The following is a 26,745-nucleotide window of genomic DNA, read 5'->3' as shown; positions in this document are numbered from 1 at the left end:
CTCTATCACAACTATAACAGGAAAAAGTTATATAAACAACATTTGACGCCAAATTGACGCGGTATTATTTGTCGAAAGCTTGATTAATCTACGATACTCACTTTGGGTTATATTATATTTTTTATTTACATACCTAGTTTAGTAGTTTTATCCTAAACTAATATCTGCTCGTTTGTAAAATTTCAAGATGATTAGTAGACTAGTTAAGGCGTGAATACGTAAAAAAAAAACAATTTTATAATATATAGGTTATATTGCCTCTGAATTATTATGCATGCACTTTATGTCGTTTTCAGAAATGTTAAAAAGAAAGAGGTCATTATCCTGCTTCTTCTTGATTATTCCAAGAAAAGTAACATTTAATTTAAATTTATTTTAATGTTTTTCGACTATTAAATATCAAGATTTAAAAAAAAAAAAAACAAAAAATTTATTATCTGTAGTTAATTTAGCAATGTACGACTTTTGTAATTACATTCTCTATAAAATGATGTAGTGTTTCAAATTAAAAACATGCGTTCGCGCGTGATATTCGTGTCACAATTTTTTATTTCATAATCTTATTGCAATGACCTTAGCGAGAAAGTATTGATGCGCTGGTTATTTTTCTAAATCAAACTGTTAATTTTTTTTGTTCGAATTTACATTTTGCATACCTCGGAGCGAAGCGATGGTAATGGTCTATTATCGGTATAAAATTATAACCATTCAAATGGCTCTCATATTTTTACTTCTGGCAAGACAATATATACTATGTCAATAAATTGTTTTTATTAAAAACATTTAGGAAAATATTTTTTTCACTCTATATTAAGTTATCGAAATTGAGCAAGGCTTGATATATGTTAAAAATTCAAGTACATAACACAAAGATGTTTATATTTAAATGTTGCAGAGAAAAGATAAAAAGAAAGAAATATTTTGATTTTTATTTGTAATTATAATTTTTGAGGTATTTGTTCAAAGCAATCCTTTTATTTTATTTGATAAAAAAGAACTACGCTTACATAATGTCTATATATATAATATAGTTAGAGACAACGATAGGAATGTAGGTACGTCTCAAAATATTAAACTTAGATATATTTTCAATACGTATTAATATATCGAACTCAACCAGCATGAAATTAATAATAATAATTAATATAAGCCAAATAAATAGTAATAATAATAAGCCAAATAAATTGTAAATTATCTTTTTCAGGGATAGAAAAAATAACGTAGGGTACCCAACATTTAACGTTTTTATGATTATTTAGTTGGGTTATAAATAGTAACTAATACGTTTTTTGATGCTATATATGTATATATCATAGAAATCGTAAACTACAGATTTACTTATATACCTACAATCTGTACTAATATTATAAATATATAAGTGTTTTTTGTATAAATAACTAAGCTCAAACTGCCCCCTACTATCTAGATCGGATATCTTAATACTGAAGAGTTGACATTTTCTTTAAGTAAATGTTCATTAAGATCAATGGATTATCTTCATTATATAATTCAATGAAACACCTGGTGTACAAGTATGTAAGAAAAAAACTGGAATAACTTTGGGTACAAACGCGTATGAATTTAAATGCCAACTAGAAGTAAAACCTGTTGCATAACACGAATATTTATCATTTTTACTTACTTATAGTGCACAATGACTACTATTATATCATATTTATTATTATTTATGTCTTCCAATAACGTAACTTAATTTATCTTTTATTAAAAAAAAAAAACTAAACTTGATAATGGTACGGCATCCGTCAGCCAAGCTGACCTTATAATAGCCACATTTTAATTAAACTACACTTCGTAAAAAAACGAATCTGTTATAGTAATAAAAAAAAGAATAAAATTACAATTTTACAATACATTAACATCTTAGATAACAATACACATATAAAATGAGAAGAAGTCGTGAGTTAAATAGGCGAAAAAAAATCGAGGTGCAATCGTGGTGCGGGTGAGTGACCGTGGTTACGCTACCGTGGCTACCGTAATCAATGGAGACATTGGGTTATTCGAATGAATCGTTTTATTATCGTTCTCATATCGTTATTAAAATAAACTGTTTGATTTACGATATTGTTGTAAAGAAATTTCATGATTCACGCTTAAAGCATGGCGCGTTATATTTTATGGCGCTTACGATATACTTCGAATTCGTCCAATAGCTTTTTAAATTGTGTAAAGAAATTTATTTGTTTTATATTGTGATGAACTTTAATCAAATAAGTACTCACGATAATTTTAACGTAGTTCATATTCATAAATATAATAATATTGACTTTCTGCAATTACTAATGGTTTAAAGAGTCTTTAAAATATAAAAACAATTCATGCTTTATAGTAAAAGCGACCAGAATAAGACTGCGCTCTTGAAACGTTCCAAGTTCAAACAAACTCCAACACTGCATAACTTGTGACAGTACGCTAGCGACTGGCGGGAAATGCGCGCGTCAGTTGCACAGATGATAAAATAAACGTTTAAAAAGTTTTAATGAGTTGTGGTGGTGTTATAAAAAAGGATTTTTGTGTTGGTGTTTTATACATGGTCAGGATTTGATTTTTGCATCGGCTTTTGTAACGGTAAGATTATTTTTTTAATATATAGCCTAGTTTAGTGTTTTCGTTCGTAAAAATATTAGAAATCATAGAATTTATGAGAAATATTTTCATAAATATATGTAGATATTTACGACATATTAAATCATTGTTTGACTGGTTTTTAGAATAATATCGAAAGTTATAATTTATTAGGTACTTGTATGTAATATAAAATATTTTAATGTTACCTAAGTTAGTTGAACGAACAACTGCATAATATTGTTTGGTAATTATTTAATTCGTAAATGCAATTTATGTAATATTTCGTGTGAAGAATATATTTATTATAAGAAAAAAACCTAGTCTTATATAAACCTATACGTGCAATATTGCCATAACAATTTTATAAATAATTAAATTAAAATAAGTAACAACTATAATAATTTATTTATTGGTGCAAAAGAAGCTAAAGAAGAACTAAGTGCTTAAGTTTTAATAAGAAAATGTATATGATTAAAAATAAATAATATTAGATGTTTCTGTGTAAAATCGTACACTACGAATTCTAGAGTTTTTTTAATTATTATTTATTATAGGTTAAGTTGCAATGGAAGCATCTCATAGTAAATTAATGTTATGACCATCGGTTCAATAACTTAAAAACATATTTTATATAACGTAGCCTCTATGATCAATTTTGATCAAGGATAATTTAATTTTAAAGTTTGAACAAACCACCCATTTGGGTGTATTTACCGAGAACAACCGGCGCGAAAAAAGTATCAGTTACAATGATTAAAGACAGTAAATCGAATTCAGAATATGTAAAAATTTTCTGGAATTCCAAACAGTTTATTACATAGGTACATACACGCTATTTTTTACATAATTAAACGCTCTTATGATACTTCTGGAAATTAGTTACTTAACGGTGATACATATAATATATAACTTGAGTTTTGTTCATATTAGTGATTTGGGTTCAATGCCCAAAGAAATCGGTTCCTGTGAGTGAGTTGCGGAACCCTCAGTTCACGAAGTCTTGCTTGACTGACTTTTTTTTTAAATAAGCATATTCTTAAATAACAAGAACGTTTTTATGCTTGTATAATTATTGCTATGTAATATCACGTTTTTAATAAAATAATTCTTTGTGATTATTTTTTGATTAGTTACCTTTTCTAGTATGTTGATTATTACTGGCGAGCAATATAATTTAGTCATAGACAATTTAACTTCTTTTTACTAATATGAATTAGGAATATATTTGTATTTCTAATGAATTAAAGTAGATAGGTAGGCGTAGGAACCCAAATGGGCTAGAAGGCAAAATTTTGAAACTGTGCATTCAAAAAATTATTACTCAAAATAAGCTGTCTATATATACCCACATGTGTTATACATAATGAATCTTCCTTTTTAATTACTATATATTGTGGAAAACCCCTATTAAAATCCGTTACGTAGTTTTAGAGATCTAAGCATACAAAGGGACAGCGGGAACTTCAGCCGCTTTGTTTTAACCTATGTAGTGATTACACATAACTTTATTGAATAATCATTCGTCGGTTTTCCAAGTAATATATGTAGTCTATATTATATTAGTAATAATAAGTAATCACTGTATTTCTTGTCTTGTTTTTAGTAGATATAATTAACATTTCGAAATGACGCTGTTGACATTTAACGTTGTAAAATGACGATTCCAAATTGTAATTTGCTTTTTGGTATAAATTGACAACAAGCGATTCTATCAAGTAATTCGTTAAATCGGTCCATAGCTGGAGGCCCATTCTTCATTTTTTGCTAGTAACTGTTGAATTGTGTAAATGTTAGTTGTTAAAAATGGTACGGTTTTTCGTTTTGATATGAAAAGTCGTACAAGTAAAATACTTTGTCTGGGTAGGTACCACCCACCCACTTATCACCTATTCTATCACTACCCCTCATACTAAGCAAGCTGATAGTAAAATTTTACGTAGCGGTCCGCGAGCTAATACCTACATCTATAAGTACCCATTTAAGTTTTTGTTGCCAGTCTTAATATATATTATAATAGAGAACTTAATTTTGAGTTTACTCCACCACGCTACTGCCGAATGCGGCAAATTCAGACACGTGCAGGTTTCCTAACTGTTTTCTTTCACGGCCGTGCACGAGATGAATTATAAATTAGGCACATGAAAAATCAGATGAAATTGCTTTTGACCTAGAAATCGTTTTTAGCCATATTTTTTTTATTATTTAATAATATAAACAATCAACAATTTGATTGGCTATTCCACGACATAATATATTACTTTAAGCGTGGAACAGTACTAAACGTTCGAATACAATTTTTAATTACTAAACGATATTACTAATTAATGTTATTTGATATATCCGCATATAATTATAATAAGTAAAACTAATATGACATCTATTTTCCTGTTCATGCTAACATAATTTATGTTAATTTCGTTTCGCTACGCCCGACTGGACAGTAATCGATTCTTTTTAATGACTTTCATCGTAATGATAAGAGACTTATAAATATTGATCGCCTTTTTATTAAACACGGGAAGGAAGATAAATAGGTACACGAGTGGTCACCGTTGTTCTTGGAACCACAGCATTGTTTGTATTGCAGATTTCCCGCTGCTGGACTAAGGCCTGCTCTCCCATTGAGAAGGTTTGGAACATATTCCACTACGCCAATGCGGATTGATAGAATGCACATGTATCAGAATTTCGATGAATTAGACACATACAGGTTTCCTCACGATGTTTTCCTTCACGAGCACGAGATGAATTATAAAAATAAATTTGCATTCATATTGCATTAATATTCAGTGGTGTTTGCTTCGGTTTGAACCCGCCTATATTTCTTCTCCGCCTATATTTAGGAGTTAATTTCGTCCTTTCATATGCTTGTTACTCTGATTCAAGTTTACCTTAAAGCAGTGACTCATTTGTGAAACACTTCTCTAGAGGAGAAAAATTGAATAAATCTACCCAGCTGCTATAAATTAGGACGATAAATACTAATATATAATTGAACGATATTTCTGCCATCGGTAATCACATGTCCGATTGCCTACCTATTCCATAAAATAAGAGAGGTATCCCATTGATATATTATGTATTCTAGCTTCACTTAATTGTTAATTGACGATTCAAAAGTGCTTGTAAAAGCCCACTTGAAAAAAGTTCATTTTGATTTTGATTTTTGATTAAATAATAGAATACAATACAATTAATTAACCTATAAAAATTAATAATTAACTTATATTATCATAAATAATTAACTTATTAAAATTAATATTAATTAACAAGTTTTTTTTTTAAATCCATTGAAATTAAAGCACTATAAAAATATAAACAGTTTTAATTATGACGTGACGGTTTCTGCTTGCTTATTCCTATAAGCCACGTAAAAGTTACTCCAATAAAAAAAAATCCAGAAAAAATCGTACCAAATGAAATGTCTGTCTGTCTAAGTAACCTTAAGTGGAGAAAATTCTTAGAGAGTGCATATACAGACGATTCAGAACGTACGATTTCTTTATTAAATATCTTTATGTAATTAATCAATGAGTTACTTTGCGTGATTCTAAACTATAAAATATAATTCCCATACAATACCTTGTGTTTCTCAATCGGTGTTACGAAATATGTTTGCACTTAACACGCAGGGCGTTACAAAGATTTCACTTTCTGCAACCTTGGTTAAATGGTTTATCGAGTTTAAATTATAGTATACCATTGATTATATGAAGTAATATTTCAAAATCATATCAAAAACAACAATACAAGAATTGTGTATTAACTATTAAAGGATGAGTGAGTGTAACTACAGGCATAAGGGACATAACATCTAGGAAGGTTGTCCATGTAAGGTTGACAGTGGCTGGTGGTGAAAACCTACCATCAGCTGGCCCATTAGGCCGTCCGCCTACCTATACTCGTACGGTAATAAAAAAGAAAACTTGACAATTTACATCAACGTCTGACTGCCTATCTCAATCGTCTAATCTTAAAATCGCCGTATGCTGGCACGCTATTTCATTTTATATGTTATAGTTTGTATTATATGATTTATAGTTTGTATCACTTTTAGATATTTCATAATTGCATTTTGCTCTAGGTTTCGAATTATTTCTTACAGAATTTGTGCACTGGATAATTTATGGTAACACTGAAAATTGTATTACATATTATTTAATTGTATTACATATCAGTATTAATTGTATGTACATATTTGTACGTAAAATTTTCAGTGTTACCATTATTATAATTTGGCAATATTTAAAATTGCAATAAAACTTATAATGAAAGAAAAATAGTTCTTGTCTTCGTATTGCAAAGTTTGCAAAAGAATGAAGAGTTCCAAAGTTAAAAAGTAGTATTGAATATCCCAAATCAATGAGATTGAAATCGCGTTGATTACGTGAAAATATTATTATTATGCAATAATTGTTTCAGTGGTAGTGTTTTATAGTTTAAAAAAAAAAAGTTATAGAAACTTTTTCGTCGAAGCATTTATTTTCACACCGGCACATCAAAATTTACGACTGGTTCTGATCAAGAAAAATATTCGACCGTACAACCGCTATATAAGTTAATACAATTCATTTCTTGTTTAATTTATGCATACATAATACAGGGCTCAGTTAGATGATTACGTAACAAACGAATTCTTTCGTTTTCTAACGGTATTAAAGACCTTATATGTATTTTATTATACTCATCACCGGATTTCCGGTGTATAAAACTAAAACATTAGACGAGTTTTCTGTTGGTTCGTCGACCGCGACGCTTGAGTGTAAATAATTAAATCAACAAACATTTTTGACTGTTAATTATAAGAACAGTGTTATAAATTGCGATATATTTTTATATTAACCGTTAAATTAAAGACTTGCATCACCAATAATTAATATAACTAATAAGGCACGCGTGCAGGCAATACATACCCAAAAACATAATTAATTTAATCCGTAGCCTAAGTAATTATGGATAAAAGTAAAATGAATATAAATGAAATGATTCAATATGTAAAAAAACAATAACAATTATAAAAAATAACTTCAAAGTCTCTTAACTTATAACTGGTAACATTTTTTAGTTGTTATTTTTTTATCCTGGCTGTCACTATGTATTATTATTATGGAGTTAATATAAATAAATCATCATAAAATTTAAGAAACCAAGCTGAATTTGTCTAATATAAAGCTAAATGTTGCCAGCGTAAGCGCACTGTTTTACAAAGCCGTTAACACAAAAAAGAATTACCTCCGTTCCCACTTAAAAATTAATATCTAATTTTGTCACAAACCATTCTCATTAAAGTTCGCATGTTACACATGCATTAATCTATGTCAATATCGAAAAGGTAAAAAAGGAAAAGCGTTAAAAATGGCTTTCTTAATTTTCCCAGCGAGACGCCGAATGTCTTGCGCACACGCACGTATCAGTTTTTGTTCGAACGTTCCACTTTTGTTTACAAAACGTACACGGAGCAGATAACTGTATAAGTTTATACCGACGGACAATGTTCCGAAAGTAAGTCATCGCATTATAACGTAATTAACTTATAATTCATGGTCACGTTTTAGACTTATAAGACTCACTAGCAAGTTCACACTTAACTATATTTATATAATATGTGTTTGGTTTTATCATATAAAGTGTATCAGACGTTTGCTGATGATAATATAGTATACGGCAAATTTCGTAAAACCGATCACATCGAATTGAGTACGCTATCCCAAATTATCAATATTTAATTTTCACGTGAATATGATCTTTACACAAACGTAATAACTTGTAATATCATATGACCTAATATATTCGTCAATTTGACATGTCGATTTACATGCCCTTGCTTTCTCAGGTTGAACTGACGCGAGAATCTATAGCGATGAATAGCGTCGAATGGCGCAATAGGAAGCTATTTCTATTGGTTGTGTAAATCGGCAGTAATCGGTTTTATTTTCATTTCATTGCATTTTCCGATGCTACATCTAGTTTGTGTCGTACTATAGTTAGCTATTAAATTGTCGTCGTCATTTCTTCTTAGAAAAGAATTGCTTTTGCATGCAAGTGGGTTAAATTGAATCAATTAAAAGTATAAGGTAAAAAGTAGTTAACAGTATGGTATTATAAATAAAGATGCATATGTTAGACATAAACTCTTAGTAGTGAAAAATATAGCTGAGTACGTACGTATTTCATCCGATTTGATAATAAATCAAATTGGATGAAATACGTATGTAAATCTAAGGCTTCTTTTATCTTTATTCCTACTTCGGTTGGGATAGATTATAAAATTTCTTTTTTTATGGTATAGATTGGCGGACGAGCATATGGGCCACGTGATGGTGAGTAGTCACCATTACCCATAGACAATGACGCTGTAAGACATATTAACTATTCCTTAAATCGTCAATGCGCCACTAACCTTGGGCACTAAGATATTATGACCTTTGTGCCTGTAGTTACACTGGCTCACTCACTCTTCAAATCGGAACACAACAATATTGAGTACTGTTGTTTGGCGATAGAATAACCGATGAGTGGGTGGTACCTACCCAGACGGGCTTGTACAAAGCCCTACCACCAAGTAAAAAGCTCTCGACCAATTATATCATTTTTTTAAATTCCTTTTCTCTTGAACTGTAACTCTAGACAAAGACCAGGTTCCTTAATATCCGTTCAATCACTGGCTGTTACAGTGATGACATTGAGAGATTGAAAATGACGCTATTAATAACTAAATAATGAACAACGCAATAATATATTTCTTTAAAAGCGGCTCGTTTCATAAAAATACCATATATTTATAGAATAAAAAAAAGATCTAATGTATTACCAGCTAGTTAAGAATGTTGGCGCGTCCTGTCTTACAAAAACCTAGCACCTGCATAAACTTGCATTAAAAAGCAATCTATGTCCTTTAATAGTAGTGTTGCCATCTTTAGAATCAATAAATTAGGACAATATTCTCTAAATGTCTTTTTTTTAAAAATATTATAATAAATAATAGTACGCTTATATTTCAAATATTTTTAAGTAGACAATTTTTTCTGAAGAGAATTGGTCTAATTAATTAACTAATTACTAAATACTTATACTAAGTAAGATTCTTTAGGCAAACATTTGTCTGTACCATTTCTGACCAATGTTTGGTTTGCAATATTATCTGCTTAAACCTAGTTTAAAAGAACTCAGCTCCTTAAAACTAGCATAAATCCGGGAAAACCTCAACGAATGGCAGCCCTATTTGATGGAATCTTTACTAAATGGAAACGATAATGTTTCTGTTAATTAAGAAAATATATACTTTTAAGATACATACATATTAATTATCAACCAGTGATTAAATTGTTCATGGCTTTTTTGTAATTGTTTTTTTTTTTTAATTTATGTATATATTGGCTGGTTTGAAAAAATCTTTTTTAAATATAGAATGTTGTTCAGTACAAGTTAATTCAATAAGACGGTATTTATAAATATGACATAATATTCAATTATAAATATAATATAACGAAGGTCGTTGAACTTCGGACATAAGTTACAATAATTAATTATGCTTTTGTTTTTTTTTAATAAAAATTATTAAAAGGTTCATAGCGAAACATATCCGATCTCTACTCATCCCTATTTATAGTGACGAATAGGAATTATCAATCAATATTAATATTAAAAAAAACCCGGCCAGTCGTGCATCTTAACCGATGACTTCGAGTTCAAACCTAGGCAAGCACCACTATATATATGTGCTTAATTGTGTTTATAATTGATCTCGTGCTCGGCGATGAAGGAAAACATCGTGAGGAAACCTGCATGTGTCTAATTTCATCGAAATGGGAATGGGAAATTTTGCAGGCTGGTACTTTAATATTAAAAATGTGAAAGTAACTCTGTCTATCTGTCTATCGCCAACGACCAAACCGAACCCAATTTGAAGAAATTTGGTATTAAGCAAACTTGAACTCCAAGAAAGAAAGGCTACTTTTTTGCCTCACACATGACAACCAACTCTAAAACGCAAGCGAAACCGCGGGCGATTACTAGTCATCAATAAACGTCAATGCGACAACCATGGGAACTAAGATATCCCCTGTGCATATAATTACACTAACTAACTCACGCTTTAAACCTGATCTATTAATATAGAGTATTATTATGTTAATATTTCTTGGCTTTAAGTGATCGGTGATCTTGTCCTACATAGTTGCCACTGACTTTAACGTTTTTTTTTTTTTGAATTGAGTGAGAATTATTATTAATATTTATTAACTTATTAGGTATTTTAACGATATATGCCAAACAATTTTATCTCTTCATGACTTCCCGAGGGTATTTGTAGTAAAAATCTATGAAGTTTGTTTTTTGAATAGATGTCATTAGAAACAAAAAAGCTTCAAATAATTAACAATAAAATATAATTGAACTGGAAAGTAATATGATTAATAATATATCTGAGTTTATCTTCGACACCTCAAAGTCTGGCAACATATAATAAGTCTGGCACTATGATATATATAACCTATGCGCTATTTATGCCAAAACCATATTTATTTGTTTCTTATTTGCCCAATAAAGAAAATATCTATACCTACCGCTATAATCAATTAATTATCATAATTAGCCAAAAAATTACCGAGCACTAATAGTAGTAATTACCTAGACAGACAGGATTAATTTCAATTTATAATATTATATATATAATAGTATAGACTAGACCAATTTCGGATGCACTAAAATTAAATATCAAAAGCTTTTAGTTATAAGCTAGTTAAGTTTTTAATAAAATAGTTTAAACATAAACTCACATACTTATATCTCTTGTAATGTATTTATATAAATAGACGATTTAATTCAAGTCATTAAAAATGAGCACTCGCTCTACAAAATACTTTATTTGTTGCAATAAGATCTTGACGTCTCCAGATGTGTTTAAAGATTGAACACACCATAGAGAACAGCGAAGCGCAAGATATCTTCATAAATTGACAGCGTCAGCGATCTAGAAACGTATAGTACGACACAACTTAGATGTAGAATCGGCAAATTCAATAAAACCGATTACTGCCTATTTACACAACCAATAGAAATAGCTCCATATGGCGTCATTCAACGCTATTCGTCGCTATAGATTCTCGTTTAAGTTCAGCCGGAGAATAGATTAGGTCATATGATATTACAATTAACGTTTGTGTAAAGATCATATTCACATAAGAAATAATACTCAATCCGGATGTGATCGGTTTTACAAATTTGGCTAACGATACATCTAAGTTGTGTCTAGGGAATGCAATCCCGACTCGAGATTGCAAATTCGGGATCCCGCGGAATTAGAAATATCAATCCCGCGGGATCCCGGAATTTCGGGATCCCGTTTAATTTAAAAAAAAAAATTGAATTCAGATAACTGAAAAAGCTAATAACTGCTTGTTTGTGATAGTGAGGTTAACTAAAATAACATATTACTCGAAAGAAAATATAACCTTTATTCTTTAATACTATCTACCAACTGAATAATAATCAGGTTGTAAGGAAATTAACGTAGGTAAATTAGGTAATCAAAACAACAAGCTTATTTCAAGGGAATTAGGGAAAAAGTGATTTTGAAAATGACTCCTTAAAAAACAAAGGGTATTAATAGTTTCACCTGCTAAACGGCATCTAATGTCCGTTGCAATGTACCCCGCTGCTGAGAATGCCCTCTCCGACTCAACGTTGGTTGGCAACAGCGTGGCGAAACAATTGAATGCAAACTGCAAAAAATCGTACCCTTGTTCCTCCACACTCAAACAAATCCATTTATTTTTTACGCTGACCACTGCCGCCTAATCCCGTCAATCTCGAACGGGATCTCGTCATATAATGCGTCGGGATTGATCCCGAAAAATTACACGAGATCTCGCGAGATCGGGATCCCGCGGGATCGGGATTGTATTCCCTAGTTGTGTCGTACTATAATTGGAAATTATTTTTTTATCTCTTTATTGGTGAGTTTTACAATGTTATTATTGTTGTGTTACAATGCGCTACTTCGTTTTTTTAATTTTCACGTTTACATTGCAAACTTTTTTCACGGCAGTTAGCAGAAAAAAATATATTTTTCTTTTAAGTTAACCAAACGAATTTCTTAGTATAACTGTCAGTATACCAAGAATTTCACTTTCATACCAAAAAATATTTTGTAATCTTTTATTCCAGTTTATTTTTTGTTAAAATGCAGTGTCGTATTATTCATTTTTTTGCACAACTCTAGTTTCCAATCTTTGCGTCTGCTATACCTAGACAAAAGTAGACGAAACAGTTCTTATTTTTATTCCTATAAGTTCATTATAAATCATTTCAGAATCACCGAGAAGTAATGAAGCAAAGCCGTTTATTATATGTATATAGTATTCTTTAACGCGAATCCTTTTTTTTATAAAATATTATCATCATGTTTGACTACTTACTTATTCGTTTGCAAAAGAATGGCATCGCGATCGCTTAGCTTTACACATAGGTGTGCAACACCTTTATCATTTCAATATTATAGATATGAACTCGTTAAGGTATTTAACGAGTTACGTTATTTATAATCAAGTTTTTATTTAAAATTAAAGTCAGAAAATAATTAAGCAAGCCCTTTGTGCTCTGCGTCAAGTATGTCTGTCTGAATGCGATAAACTCGAAAATTACTGAAAAGATTTTTTTACGGTTTTCATAGATCGATTCAGTAATTCACGAAAAAGGTGGAAAGGTTAGGTGTATACTTCATTAATCTTTTAATGAAAATTGGCTGATAGTATAAATTACATACTTATGTATTTGAACTTGACTAACATCGCTGTATTTTTAAATGCTAAAAAAGAGTATCATTTAGTTTCTTGCCGGATCTTCTCGGTAGAATCTACATTCCGAACCGTTGGTAGCTTCACTCAATATAGTCGTTAAATGATTATTCAAAAGTGCTTGTCAAAGCATACTTGAATAAAGTATATTTTGATTTTGATTTTTTAGTTTCAATGCGTATGAACTAGTCATAATCATCATATAAGTTTTCAGAATAAGGCCAGTGAACTATCTCATATATTTTAAATAGAAAAAATACCGCCCCAAGATTATACTACAATTATAATAAACATATAAAATGATTATATTCCAAAGTACTCGGATTCTTTTAATCCAATTAAATACTTTAAGATCGAATCAAATCAATCTTAACTTTCTCCGTTGAAAATATGGCGTTTACATCCACGGTAAATAATGAAGGCTAATTAAATTTCCTAATTCATTACCCTCATCGATTATCTCAATCGGTTATAGTTTTTAATACCGCGTCTTAAAGTACATATTTGTTTGAAATTACGTTGAACGTTCCAAAACTAAATAGCTGATAGCGTGGCATTTGAAAAAGATTTAATATTTTATTTCTCGATTAACTTCTACTAATTGGAATGAAGTTTGTAACGAATCGTTCCGTTTATTTACTAAGAGGTAAATAACAATAAATTATCTTTACATCAGACTGTAGAAGATTATAGATAAAGAACGTAATATTTTGTATAGTCTTTTCCTTTCGTGGAAGGAGATAAGGAAAATAAACAATTTTGACGTTTAATTGACGTGATACCATTGGTCGAAATCATGAATAATCTATTTTATTGACAAAGGATTGGTGGAAATGCTGCTGAAAGTTGTTCGGTATATTGGAAGTCAAATTTCATTAGATAAACTTAGATAACAATCTATGACTATATTCTTGTATTGGTTAGCCACCATTTTTGATTTAAAAATATTTAACGTAGTAGGTGGACGCTCGATTATCATCCTGTTGTTAAATGGTCACCATGACACATAGTCATCAGTGCAGTTATATATATTAACGATTTCTCACAACGCCAACATGCACCGCCAAACTTGAGAACTAAGACGTTATCTCCCTTGTGCTTGCAATACTAGTTCAAATCGGAATACAACAACACTAAGGATTGGTATCTACCTACACAGATATACAAAGCGCTACTACAAAATATGAGTTACATAACTATATTGTACAGTCGGGGTAAGAAAAGGTTCGTCACCTTAAGATCTAATGAGAATGACATATTGCGTCGCAGTGATTTTATGTTTGGATTCAAAAGGTGCTAAGAGTTTAAGACTCGTTAAAGAATTAATTTGAAAACTGACGAAGATTTCTTACTCGGACTGTACATGCCTGGTGAGGACTAAGATATAGCTAAAGTATTTTACTAAAAACAAATGTAAAAAAGGTATCTAACGTGCAATTGCCAGGCATGTGTACTCATGCAGGCATTCATAGATCGTCATCTATCATTCCCTTAACAGACGACAGATGTATTCAGGTATTTACATATAAATTGTCAGACGTCCATCTGAATTAGTTATTCACTATTATATTCAAATCGCAAAGGTATTTTAGCTTATTTATAGAAAAAATGCATCTATGTATAAGCTTGTATATGTTAAGGATATTTTATTTTGCCTGTTCAGCATTCAATCAGTCAGTAAGAACACACAATGTATATATTACATTATATAGAGAACGCGTGCATCTTAACCGATGATTGCGGGTTCAAACCCAGGCAAGCACCACTATATATATGTGCTTAATTTGTGTTTATAATTCATCTCGTACTCGGCGCTGAAGAAAAACATCGTGAGGAAACCTGCATGTGTCTAATTTCGTAGAAATTCTGCCACATGTGCATTCCACCAACCCGCATTGGAACAGCGTGGTGGAATGTTCCAAACCATCTCCTTAATGGAGAGGAGGCCTTATCTCAGCAGTGGGAAATGTACAGGCTGTTACTTTACTGTTACTTTACTATAGATAGACTTATTCGTTCAGATTTTGTTAAGGTACAACTGATTAAATAATAAATCCGCCTCTTAAACTTTACAATGCAGAAATGCCCTCTTAGCGCAGGCTGAATCAACGACTTTATATCTAAAATTCTACACTTTTTTGGATATTCTAGAAAATTCGAGACTCACATAAATGTGAGATTGTATAATATTTTGAGGACCAAAAAAAGCCATCACCAGTTGGGACGTAATATCGGCCTTTGACTCGTCACGTTGTCTGTCGATATTTGTGTTCCAATTTAAAATAGTGTTGACATAGACTAGTGAAATAATGTATATTTACAACGTAAATGTTTCAGTTCTCTAAATCTTTGTATTGATGTTTATGCGTCTGTATTTTAGGGGGAAATAAATGTAGGCTTACTCGTGTTGTTAGTTTCTCTGGTTGCTGTTTATTATCATTTTTGTTTTTTTTTTATGGAATAGGTTGGCGGACGAGCATATGGGCCAACGGACGCTGTAAGAAATATTAACTATTCCTTACATCGTCAATGCGCCACCAAACTTGGGAACTAAGATGCTATGTCCCTTGTGCCTGTAGTAACACTGGCTCACTCACCCTACAAACCGGAAAAAAACAATATTGCGTACTGTTGTTTAGCGTTAGAATATTTGATGAGTGGGTGGTAGTACCTACCGAGGCGGGATTGCACAAAGCCCTACGACCAGGTAAATCATACAAAAAATTGCAATTTGTCAAGTAGTTTCAAGGGTAAAATCACTAAATATTTAGTATTAAGTCTTATAACGAAAATATTATAAGTGTAATTATAGTCAGTACAATTTCTCCCGCGTGAACTAAGAAATTTAAGGCTCAAAAATTTCACCGTAGGTTTTAGAAAACGAATGACATTCGGACTCTTTCTCTCATGAGTAACTGGTATATCTGCGTCTCTGTTTAAGACCATCTATTCACAATCAATACTGACTCATCATTTTTTTTAACAAGTGACTCGATATCGTACTGGAGAAAGTAGCACAAAATATAAGTATATAATATCTAACATATATATTTTTGATGTCATGTTTTTGAATAAGATAAATATGTTACTAATTTGAGACTAACCGCATCTCATTTGGTTTTGCTTGTCCTAGGTAACTAGATATTTGTTAGTGTAACAATATTAGAAATATATTGAAGTGTTAGAGAATAATGGCAAATAAGATTATATAACGTATGCCGTCGCGATATATGAGTCGCTTTTATCCCTGGCATAAGCGAGCTGTATACCCAGTGGCATAGCTATCGTAGAGCCAGGAGGTGCAGTGGACTAGGGTCCCGGATTTCAGGGGGCTCTCTAAACTAAAATTTAAGCTTCTGTAGTTATAAAAATTTTAACAAAAAGAAAAACCGACTTCAAACAAAACACTATTTTAAAACAAATGAATATGCACGAAAAAGTAATAAAAATAATTGCGTATTCAACATATTTTTTAGAGTCTTCCTAAGCTAAATGAAATGAAAAATATTAGACTACTTAAAAGTCGATTTACGATTATATAATGTAGTTATAGTTATTGGTATATTTGGAGCCGGTGTCAGCCACGGTGCCCTTGCCCCAACAATTAAAAGAAAGAAGCGATACGAGCCCCTTGATTGATCCAGTATATTATTATGTAAAAGGTAATTTGTAAAAAACATATTTGTTAATGTATTCTCGTATTGATTTTTGATAGATATACTGTAGGGTTTTATTGGCTGACACCGACTCCAAATATAACAATAATTATAACTACATGATATAATCGTTAATCGACTTTTAAGTAGTCTAATATTTTTCATTTCATTTAACTTAGGAAGACTGAGACTCGGACCACCCAGTGAAAAGTTACAAACATAAAAAAAAAGACGAATTGATAACCTCCTCCTTTTGGAAGTCGGTTGATAACCTCCTCCTTTTGGAAATCACGACCATGCACACAATATTTCTTATTTGGTATCTATAATTTTAAAGAGTAATTATTTATTAAAGAGGGATGGGTGAGGGCCCAATACTTTTTCTATGCACCGGGGCCCTTTCTCACCTAACTACGCCACTGGTTATACCGTATGCCGTCGCGGCATATAAGCCGTCCTTACTTTCAAATCGCGCTATTAGACAATTCACATCATCATTATCATTACATAGTATAAAACAAAGTCGCTTACCGCTGTCTGTCCCTATGTATGCTTAGATCTTTATAATTACGCAAAGGATTTTGATGTCGTCTTTTTTAAAGATAGAGTGATTTGAGAGGATTTTTGTAATATAAATGATACATAATGAAACACTAAATAATAATTTTAGAAGTATCTAATGTGATGACGTATATAAACAAATTCTATACTATTTTTCGTTTGAAGCCATGGTGGGTTGCTAGTCAATAAAATATCATTAAATGACTTAACATTATAGGACTATTATGGGAGTATTTAATCACTTATGGAAGTTGAATATTAAAACACCATGCAATCTGAGCCCTGAGGCGTGAACATTTTACGCGCTGTTATATTTAATATCATAATATCATCTTTACGGCCATTATTATCTATATTGGATGTTATTAGAGCTTATTATAAAGCGCCGCCGTCCATTTTACAGTTGGGAGATTTCCGTTTATGTTTTCTTTAAGATTTTTTAAGTTATATAAATTTTAACTAAAACAATCTTCATAACTCATTTTTACATTTAAAAAAGTTATGTGTGGTCTTCACTAAATAAAACATGGGTCATTAAAACGGTAAAAGTATTTGATGAAGTACAATAAATTATACTGTATTTCTAAATCATTCTTTATATTTCTCTCTTCAAGTCCTTATGTCTTGAGGCCTTAGATGTCGGACTTAATCGTACTTTTTTAGTACATCTTTAGTAAATTTATATTTCACCCCAAATATGGATTCAATAATTAAGGATGAAATTGGAACTCGAATCATTCAATTATTAATCGATAATGACCCAAAAGAATCATTGTAAATATAATTTGGTTAGAAATTGGGTTTTTAATATCATTGTGTTAAAATGGTTAAGCCAGGAAGTATCATAATCTATATTTTCTTAATAATTGTAGTATAACAGTCTAAAAGCAATACTTTGTGCAAGAAATGTTCTAGTTTGAATGCCAGTGTTATTTGTGTATGTACCAATAATTACACTGGCACAAGGTTTCACAGATCCCTTAGTCTATGACGTAAGATTCATGCCAGTGCCTTTGGGCGAAGGTGTTATGTTGATAGTATCAACTGACACATTTAACTCATGTGCCTTCAAGTAAATATATATAAATAAATTTATCCAGTTATGTTCTATTAAAATGTCTATTGAGAACCGGTTGGCTAGTGTCAAAATAAATAGTAACAAAAAAGTTATTATATCTCGGGAAATTACACATTCTAAGGCTTTCAATCTCCATCACCGTCAAATGTAACAGTTTTTTATTGCAAATAACATAATTTAGTCGACGACGTGTGTGAATTGTGTGACTTACGTGTAAGAATTTCATTATCTTTAAATTGGATGCTGTTTTTTTATATACTTGTGATATTTTTATATGTCTCTGCATTTGATTGCGAATATAGTCTTTACTATCATTGGATGTATGTGTAATCGTGAGAGTTTTATATTATGAAACTGAATCTGCGGCTCTAAAGAAATTTATAAAACTTTAGATACATACAGTCACCCATATCTCACCCCCTTAAGGGATTCATTAAAAAATCGTATTAATATATCGTATGTAGCCTATGTCCTTCGCCTGCTTGCGTTTGCAATGTCAGATCATTATAATTATAATAAAATATTCAAATAACGTCATTGACGTATTATGTGATAAATAAAAATTTTAACAATAAATAAAAATTTTAACAAAAAGAAAAACCGACTTCAAACAAAACACTATTTTAAAACAAATGAATATGCACTAAAAAGGAATAAAAATAATTGCGTATTCAACATATTTTTTAGAGTCCTCCTAAGTAAAATGAAATGAAATAGATTAGACTACTTAAAAGTCGATTTACGATTATATAACGTAGTTATAGTTATTGTTATATTTGGAGCCGGTGTCATAATATAATAATATAATAAAATTAAAATGGGACCCCACTACCTTTCAAACAAAAAAAAATATATCAAAATCAGTCCACCCAGTGAAAAGTTATGAGGTAACAAACATAAAAAAAATACAGACGAATTGATAACCTCCTCCTTTTTGAAGTCGGTTGAAAAGAAAAACCGACTTCAAACAAAACACTATTTTAAAACAAATTAATGTTCACTAAAAATAAAAAAAATATTATGTATTTAACATATTTTTAGATTTCTCCTAAGTAAGATGAAATGAAAAATATTAGCCTACTTACTTAAAAGCCGATTTAAGATTATATAATGTGTTTATAATTATTGCTATATTTTGATGCTATGTACACACATATTTAAATTACAATTCCATGTATATATATACATATTTCTCATGAAATAACAATAACTGCAGCGCCTCTGCCATGTTTGCAGAGGCTCACACAGATGGTTTTGCTTCCATCATGCGCAAACGCTGCGCGTCCTTACTTCGACGAGTACGGGACAGTCCCAACACCATCTTGCGTGCATTGTCGGACCGCTGGGACTCACCAATACTAGCTCACTGGATACGACTTCACGTAGTCCAGTAGAATAGTTTAAAATTAGTTTTAAAAAAAATGTCATACATAAATAATTAAGTAAAATTGCTTTTGTGAACTTACTAACCAATTTAGGTATTAAGATTAATTAATTTATTTTTACTAACACTATATGGATCTATGTAAATTATGGTCTGAAATAAATGATTATTATTATTATATTATTAATAACAAGTATCTAAGACAATAAAATGAAAAATAATGTTTTCGCTTAACATATTTAAGTGGTAATATTATTATCAAACAGCTTTTTTAATAAACGTAAATAAATCAAAAAAGATTTGACGCAAAAAAATACTTTCTCCAGTCAAGACGATAAAATGAATACTACCTAAAACATTAGCCTGTATCGATATTCTAGAGTGAAATTTAACGATCGAATTTGAATTTCAAATTAGTTTAAACTAGATTATTGATATTTTGTGTTTTAAAAGCAAAAGGGATACAAGGCTTTAAATGTCAATTTCTAAACGTAACAGACGCACAGATTGAAAGAGAGACCATTCATGTATAAGATTATCCTCGTGACCCATTTTGCTCACAGTACCAATACTTCAGAGAACAGTCCACTGTGTAGTATTTCCGTGTTTTCCAAGGCATGGTAGTATAATTTGCATTTTTTAAAATTTCGAACTGTGTAAGATTGAATTCGAATTTCAAATTCGAAATGTCAGCATTTGATTTGCAATATTCTATAATTAAAAATATAAATAGGATACACGTATTAATTAGTAGATTGTTAAAATAACACAGTTGATATTCCTTGAATTTAGCAATACTTTATACTGTCCTGTTCCAGTTTGAAGGAGAAGTGAGCCATATTACTATATTTCTTCTTAATCTTACGAATGTTATGAAAAAGATAATTTGTATCGTTGTATGTTGTCATACTGATTTGAAACGAAACATTAAATGGTGTTACGGAATGGAATACTAGTTTTCTTTCTACGCCTAACCAAGACTTATGAAACATTTTAATCAAATAGAAAAATGGTTTTTTTTTAATAGTAACACTCTTGTTTTATTTCCTATTTTATTGGATAAGTACAATCGGAACCTAAAGCCTATATCCTGTCGAAGTAGGCATAAAGATAAGCAAATAATACATGCGATTTGCTAACAACTCAGCTGCACAATATGTGCACTAATAAAAGTTCATGATTAATATATCTTCATTTATAATACAATAAATTATTAACTACGGAACTTAACTACTATTTCTACTTAAATATTCCATCAAAAACTCCGATAACAGTTTCATCGAACTTCAAAACGCCATTTTTTTGCAAATGCATAGTAAATTTTATAAATCAAGCTCTTCATCAATGATATCTTCTGATATCGTCAATTTTCTGTCAAATGTAAGACAGGCCAAATACAAGGTGTATTTGGTGACTTTTCTCCTCTTATTTTTGAAATAGAGTATATGGACTCTTATACCTTAACTTTTTCGAGGCTTTTAGAATTACGAAGTAAATCCGAATTAAATAATCCTTGTCTTAATTGAGATTGATTTGAATTATTCCCAATGGTTTTCTTTAATAAAACTTTTTTATTAGGATGCGAAATAATATTGAAAAGGTACATAGGAAAGATTTGATTATACAATTTTCTGATTGAAGATAATCTTGACATAATTATGTAACCCTGTCATAGTATCTTTGACACGCATTCGCATCAGTGCATATTTATGACAAGTATAATGGCAGGAGTGTTTCACATCACATATTGCTCAGTAATTGATATTATCTGTCCTAGTTGCGACATCGTAACAAATGACTAGGTTTAGCAATGTGCCGAGACAATGATAGGATGGGCGGATAGCTTGTCATACCTCAAAAACAGGTTAATATCCGGCAAACTTTGTCATATCTTTGTATATACATATTAGTTAGATTGATTTAGCAGTAAGGCTGCGGCGAAATATACCAAAATGGACTCTTACACTACCTTCATGAAAAAATATAAATAGTATACGAGCCATTTTAATGTCCATGGCAGCAAATGTCGAACACATTACGGCACAGTTTTAATAAGTTCGATAAAGTAAAGTAGCGAAGCCAACTGGACATGAAAAAATGACCTCCTCATAAAAATTGTATTGTTTGAGTAAATTTTTTTTTCAAGCGGCACGTCATAGCACATACTGCGCACATTTTGGCACACCTATTCTTTTTTTTTTAATTATTTTATTTTCGACATTTTGCTTTTTACTTGAAAAATTGCAAAAAAAATATTTTTGTTTTTATTTTACATCTGCACATGAAAGCACATGTCGAGCACATTTCAGCACATTGTTTTTTTCATTGGAATTCAAAAATGGCGGTGTCATCATAATGGATGAGCCATTTTATGGTTAACGTCATGGAGGTCATAACAGTTTTAATGAGAGATTTATTTCAAACGGATCCTTTTTTATGTATTCTTGTTATTCAACACAATATTATGTAGGTGACGCGTGGAGCTAATACTTAGAATTTGAAGCATATTATATATAACATTGTATTACCAGTTTTGGAAAACTAACTGCTGAGTTTCTTATCAATTCTTTTCGGTTGAATCTACATTCCGAACCGATGATAGCTTCTTTTTATATAGTTTTGTAAAATCTCGATTTACAAGTGCTTGTAAAAGTTTACTTGAATAAAGTATGTTTTGATTTAATTTTTTTTCGATTTCATAAAGTAGTTAATGTTACTACTACAATAATTATATTATCGAGTTTAAAAAATTATAACGACGAAGTTTAAATACATCTTCCTGTAAATAATGTGCATACCAATATATATTCGAACGTATTTATAATTTATAGTTTGCACATAGCTAACTATAACAATAAATAAATAATTTGTATACTGCTCTCATGAATTAGAAGCAAATTGTTACTACACTTAAAGAGTGTCGTCAATACAAAACAAAAACGTAATCATATTTTTTTTTATTGTCATTTTATTATTGTAGACCTTTGAACATAAAATAAAAAAATAAAATAGCAAGTATGAATTGGTCGTTAATCAGACTTAAAATAATAAGTAAATAAGAAGTTATGTTGTAACTTCCGGTACATCTATACAAGTAAAATAATACTGAATGAATAAGATACATACCTATATGACGGTTGGTCGGCACGATTGTTTGGTCAGGGGTCACCCTTTCTCATACATATTCACGAGCTAAGACAACAAATCGATGGGTTATCGTATATTGATTTTTTACAATATTTCATAAGCCGCGACACCATCTGTCAAATCCTTCTTGACATCTCACGTTTCTGGTTTTTATTTAACCTGACACACAGCGATGGACCTCCTGCGAGGGGCCACCTGATGGTAAGTGGTCACCATCACCCAAAGACAATGACGCTGCAAGAAATATTAACTATTCCTTACATCGTCAATGTGCCACCAACCTTGGGAACTAAGATGTTATGTCCCTCGTGCCTGTAGTTACACTGGCTCACTCACCCTTCAAACCGGAACACAACAATACTGAGTACTATTATTTGACGGTAGAATAACTGATGAGTGGTTGGTACCTACCCAGACGGGCTTGCACAAAGCCCTACCACCAAGTATATCTTATAACCATCCAATGAAACAATCCAAAACTAAGTGATTACAATTAAAGTATTTAATTATCTGTCGCTGCGACCCATACATTATTAGCGGCCCGTACCGACTTCACCCGTGTGGACATAAGCTGTTTATATTTTTACCTTTCATTTGTATATATATTTTTGTTGCTTTTTCCGTCATGTTTAACTTAAATGTCGTTCTATTTTGGCTCGTTTACACAAAAACCACAATAAATTATATACCTAAACCTTCCTTTTGAATCCCTCTATGTATTAGTGAAAACCACATGAAAATCTGTTAAGTAGTTTTGGAGTTTATCGCGAAAATACAGACAAACGCGGCCGGGAAACGTTGTTTTATAATATGTAGTGATAATGGCGTAGTTTAAACGATAACAATCTAATCGTCATCTCGTGTCTTCACTCTCTGTCTTTTAGACATAAAAATTAGCCTATTTGGGGTTCAAGCTTGCTTCATATCAAAATTCATTTCAGCAGTTTCACTGTAAGACAATATAAATAGTGACAGAATATAGAAAGAAACATTACCAATTAATTTGAAATCAAGATACTCCCCAATTATTATAACATTCGTTTAATCGTCTAGCTTCGTATATATTTCTATATACAAATATAAAACATATTATTTATCATATATTTTATGCAAATTAAGCGAGATGTAGCAATTATGACGAGAACCAGTTGATAGCGACGTCGCGTGCGAGGAATGTGATCGTATGATAAAATTAAACTCTATAATATATATTTCTCTTTCCATTATCGACTCAGCGTAGTAACTGTTGCTATATTCATGGATTCGATAACGTTTGTGGTAAATAGGTATACGTCGAATATGGATTTTTTTATGAAGAAACGAAGGTTTATTTGATAGAAAAAAGAAAAACATTATCATTACATAGTATAAAACAAAGTCGTTTATCGTCGTCTGTCCCTATGTATGCTTATATATTTAAAATTACGCAACGAATTTTGATGGGGTTTCTTTTAATAGATAGAGTGATTTTAGAAAAAGGTTTTTGTATATAATACATGGACAATATAGTAAAGAAACAAGAAAAAAATCTGTTGTATATTTGTATCAGCATTGTAACCCTGCGAAGCTGGAGCGAGCGCTATTAAACTATATTTAACAAATACTTCAATTAAATCAACATCAAAATAAAAAAAATATATATATAAATGATAGTCGTAATGTCTATTAGTATTGTAAAGAAATGTTCACGCAACATTTTGGATATATCCAGAAAAGAAATCGAAATGATTTCTCCGACCATGAGATATAACTATGGATAAATCATTCGGACGTTCGGTTAGGTTAATTGGTTGTATTTAGGTAGCTCGTTCGACCTTTAATCTTCGAGCTGTAAAGTAAAATTTAAGCTTTTGATACCATACTAACAATCATCAATCATAACACAGCCGAAATGACCCAGTGGTTAGAACGCGTGCATCTTAACCGATGATTGCGGGTTCAAACCCAGGCAAGCCACTGATTGTTCATGTGCTTAATTTGTGTCTATAATTCATCTCGTGCTCGTCGGTGAAGGAAAACTTTGCGAAACCTGCATTTGTCTATTTTCATATTTTTCGCGCACTGGTCCTTCGCTTCGCCGTGGAGATAATCTGAGACGATGTTTCTGGTATTCCTAAACGGGACCGTCTTAGTCCTGGAGAGCTACCTCCACTTTCGTTAATATTGCAAATTGCTTAAGCCTTGTTCGGAAACTATAGGCTCGAAAATCGAATATTTATGATTTTTTTGTAGAGACTAGTTAGTAACACTATTCGGCGATAGAGCTTTTATGCAAGCCCATTTGGGTACGAGCCACTTGTCAAATTGTGTTCCAGTTTGAACCAGATTTACAGGCACAATGAACAAAACATCTTCCCGATGTAAGGAACGGTTAATTTTTCTTACAGCGCCAATGTATATGTCAAATGTCTGCTAATTCAATGTCTCTAAGCTGAGATGGCTCAGTGGTTAGAACGCGTGCATCTTAACCGATGATTGCGGGTTCAAACCCAAGCAAGCACCACTATATATATGTGCTTCATTTGTGTTTATAATTCATCTCGTGCTCGGTGGTGAAGGAAAACATCGTGAGGAAACCTGCAATCTAATTTCATCGAAATTCTGCCACATGGGCATTCCACCAAACCGCATTGAAACAGCGTGGTGGAATATGTTCCAAACCCTCTCCTTAATGGAAGAGGAGGCCGTATCCCAGCAGTGGGAAATTTACAGACTGTTACTTTACTTTTATGTCTATGTACCTACCTATTTAGTGATCACGTCCTTTTATATATATATAAGTATTTTGTATCAATTATATGCAACGAATACATTCGTTCTCCCTAAACATAAAAATATGTATGTATAATCGTTTGATTGATATATGTGTTCGATATTTATATATATATATATATATATATATATATATATATATATATATATATATATATATATATGAGACAACATCACATACATTACTCTGATCCCAATGTAAGTAGCTAAAGCACTTGTGTTATGGAAATCAGAAGTAACGACGGTACCACAAACACCCAGACCCAAGACAACATAGAAAACTTATGGTAATCTACATCGACTCGGCCGGGAATCGAACCCGGAACCTCAGAGTGGCGTACCCATGAAAACCGGTGTACACACCACTCGACCATGGAGGTCGTCGATTTATCATAGCGATACGAACTATTTTACACGTTTTTAATTAATCGTACGACTTTTACTTTTTATTATATAAAAACGTTATTACCATGGGCGACAAGAATTAATTTGTTATTGATTGGGTTCATTCGTTTATAAGTTACGAGATATTTTATTTTCACTTTCCTCGAGCAAGTTTTCATTTGAATTTTAATAATTAAAATGTATGACGTTTTAAGGACGATTGGTGATTGGTGTTATTAGATATACTGTTGTGTCTATTACTTATTTATTTGTTTATAGTTATTGATATAATATCTTTTTTTCAGGTACGCATTTCTTTGGATTACAAAATACTCAGAATAAATACGTAAGTAGATACTATAAGACATGTATATATAC

General features: G+C 31.2%; 1 protein-coding gene across 3 annotated transcripts in view; it reads left to right on the top strand.

The window, feature by feature from the left end:
* The window catches only part of LOC124529772, a 146,937-nt gene that overhangs the window by 53,982 nt on the left and 66,210 nt on the right, over window positions 1–26,745 (top strand). The window contains exons 1-2 of one of the 3 annotated variants that reach the window (XM_047103681.1): window positions 2,417–2,589; window positions 26,673–26,713. The exons of 1 other annotated variant lie outside the window; for it this stretch is intronic. The gene's annotated coding sequence lies outside the window, so the exon portion shown is untranslated. Of the gene's footprint in view, window positions 1–2,416; window positions 2,590–26,672; window positions 26,714–26,745 lie in introns of those variants that run through there. One more of the 3 variants, XM_047103680.1, reaches the window with a different exon arrangement.

The sequence above is a fragment of the Vanessa cardui genome, chromosome 5 (genome assembly GCF_905220365.1).
Source record: "Vanessa cardui chromosome 5, ilVanCard2.1, whole genome shotgun sequence".
NCBI lineage: Eukaryota > Metazoa > Arthropoda > Insecta > Lepidoptera > Nymphalidae > Vanessa > Vanessa cardui.
This window is presented reverse-complemented; position numbering and strand designations above follow the sequence as displayed.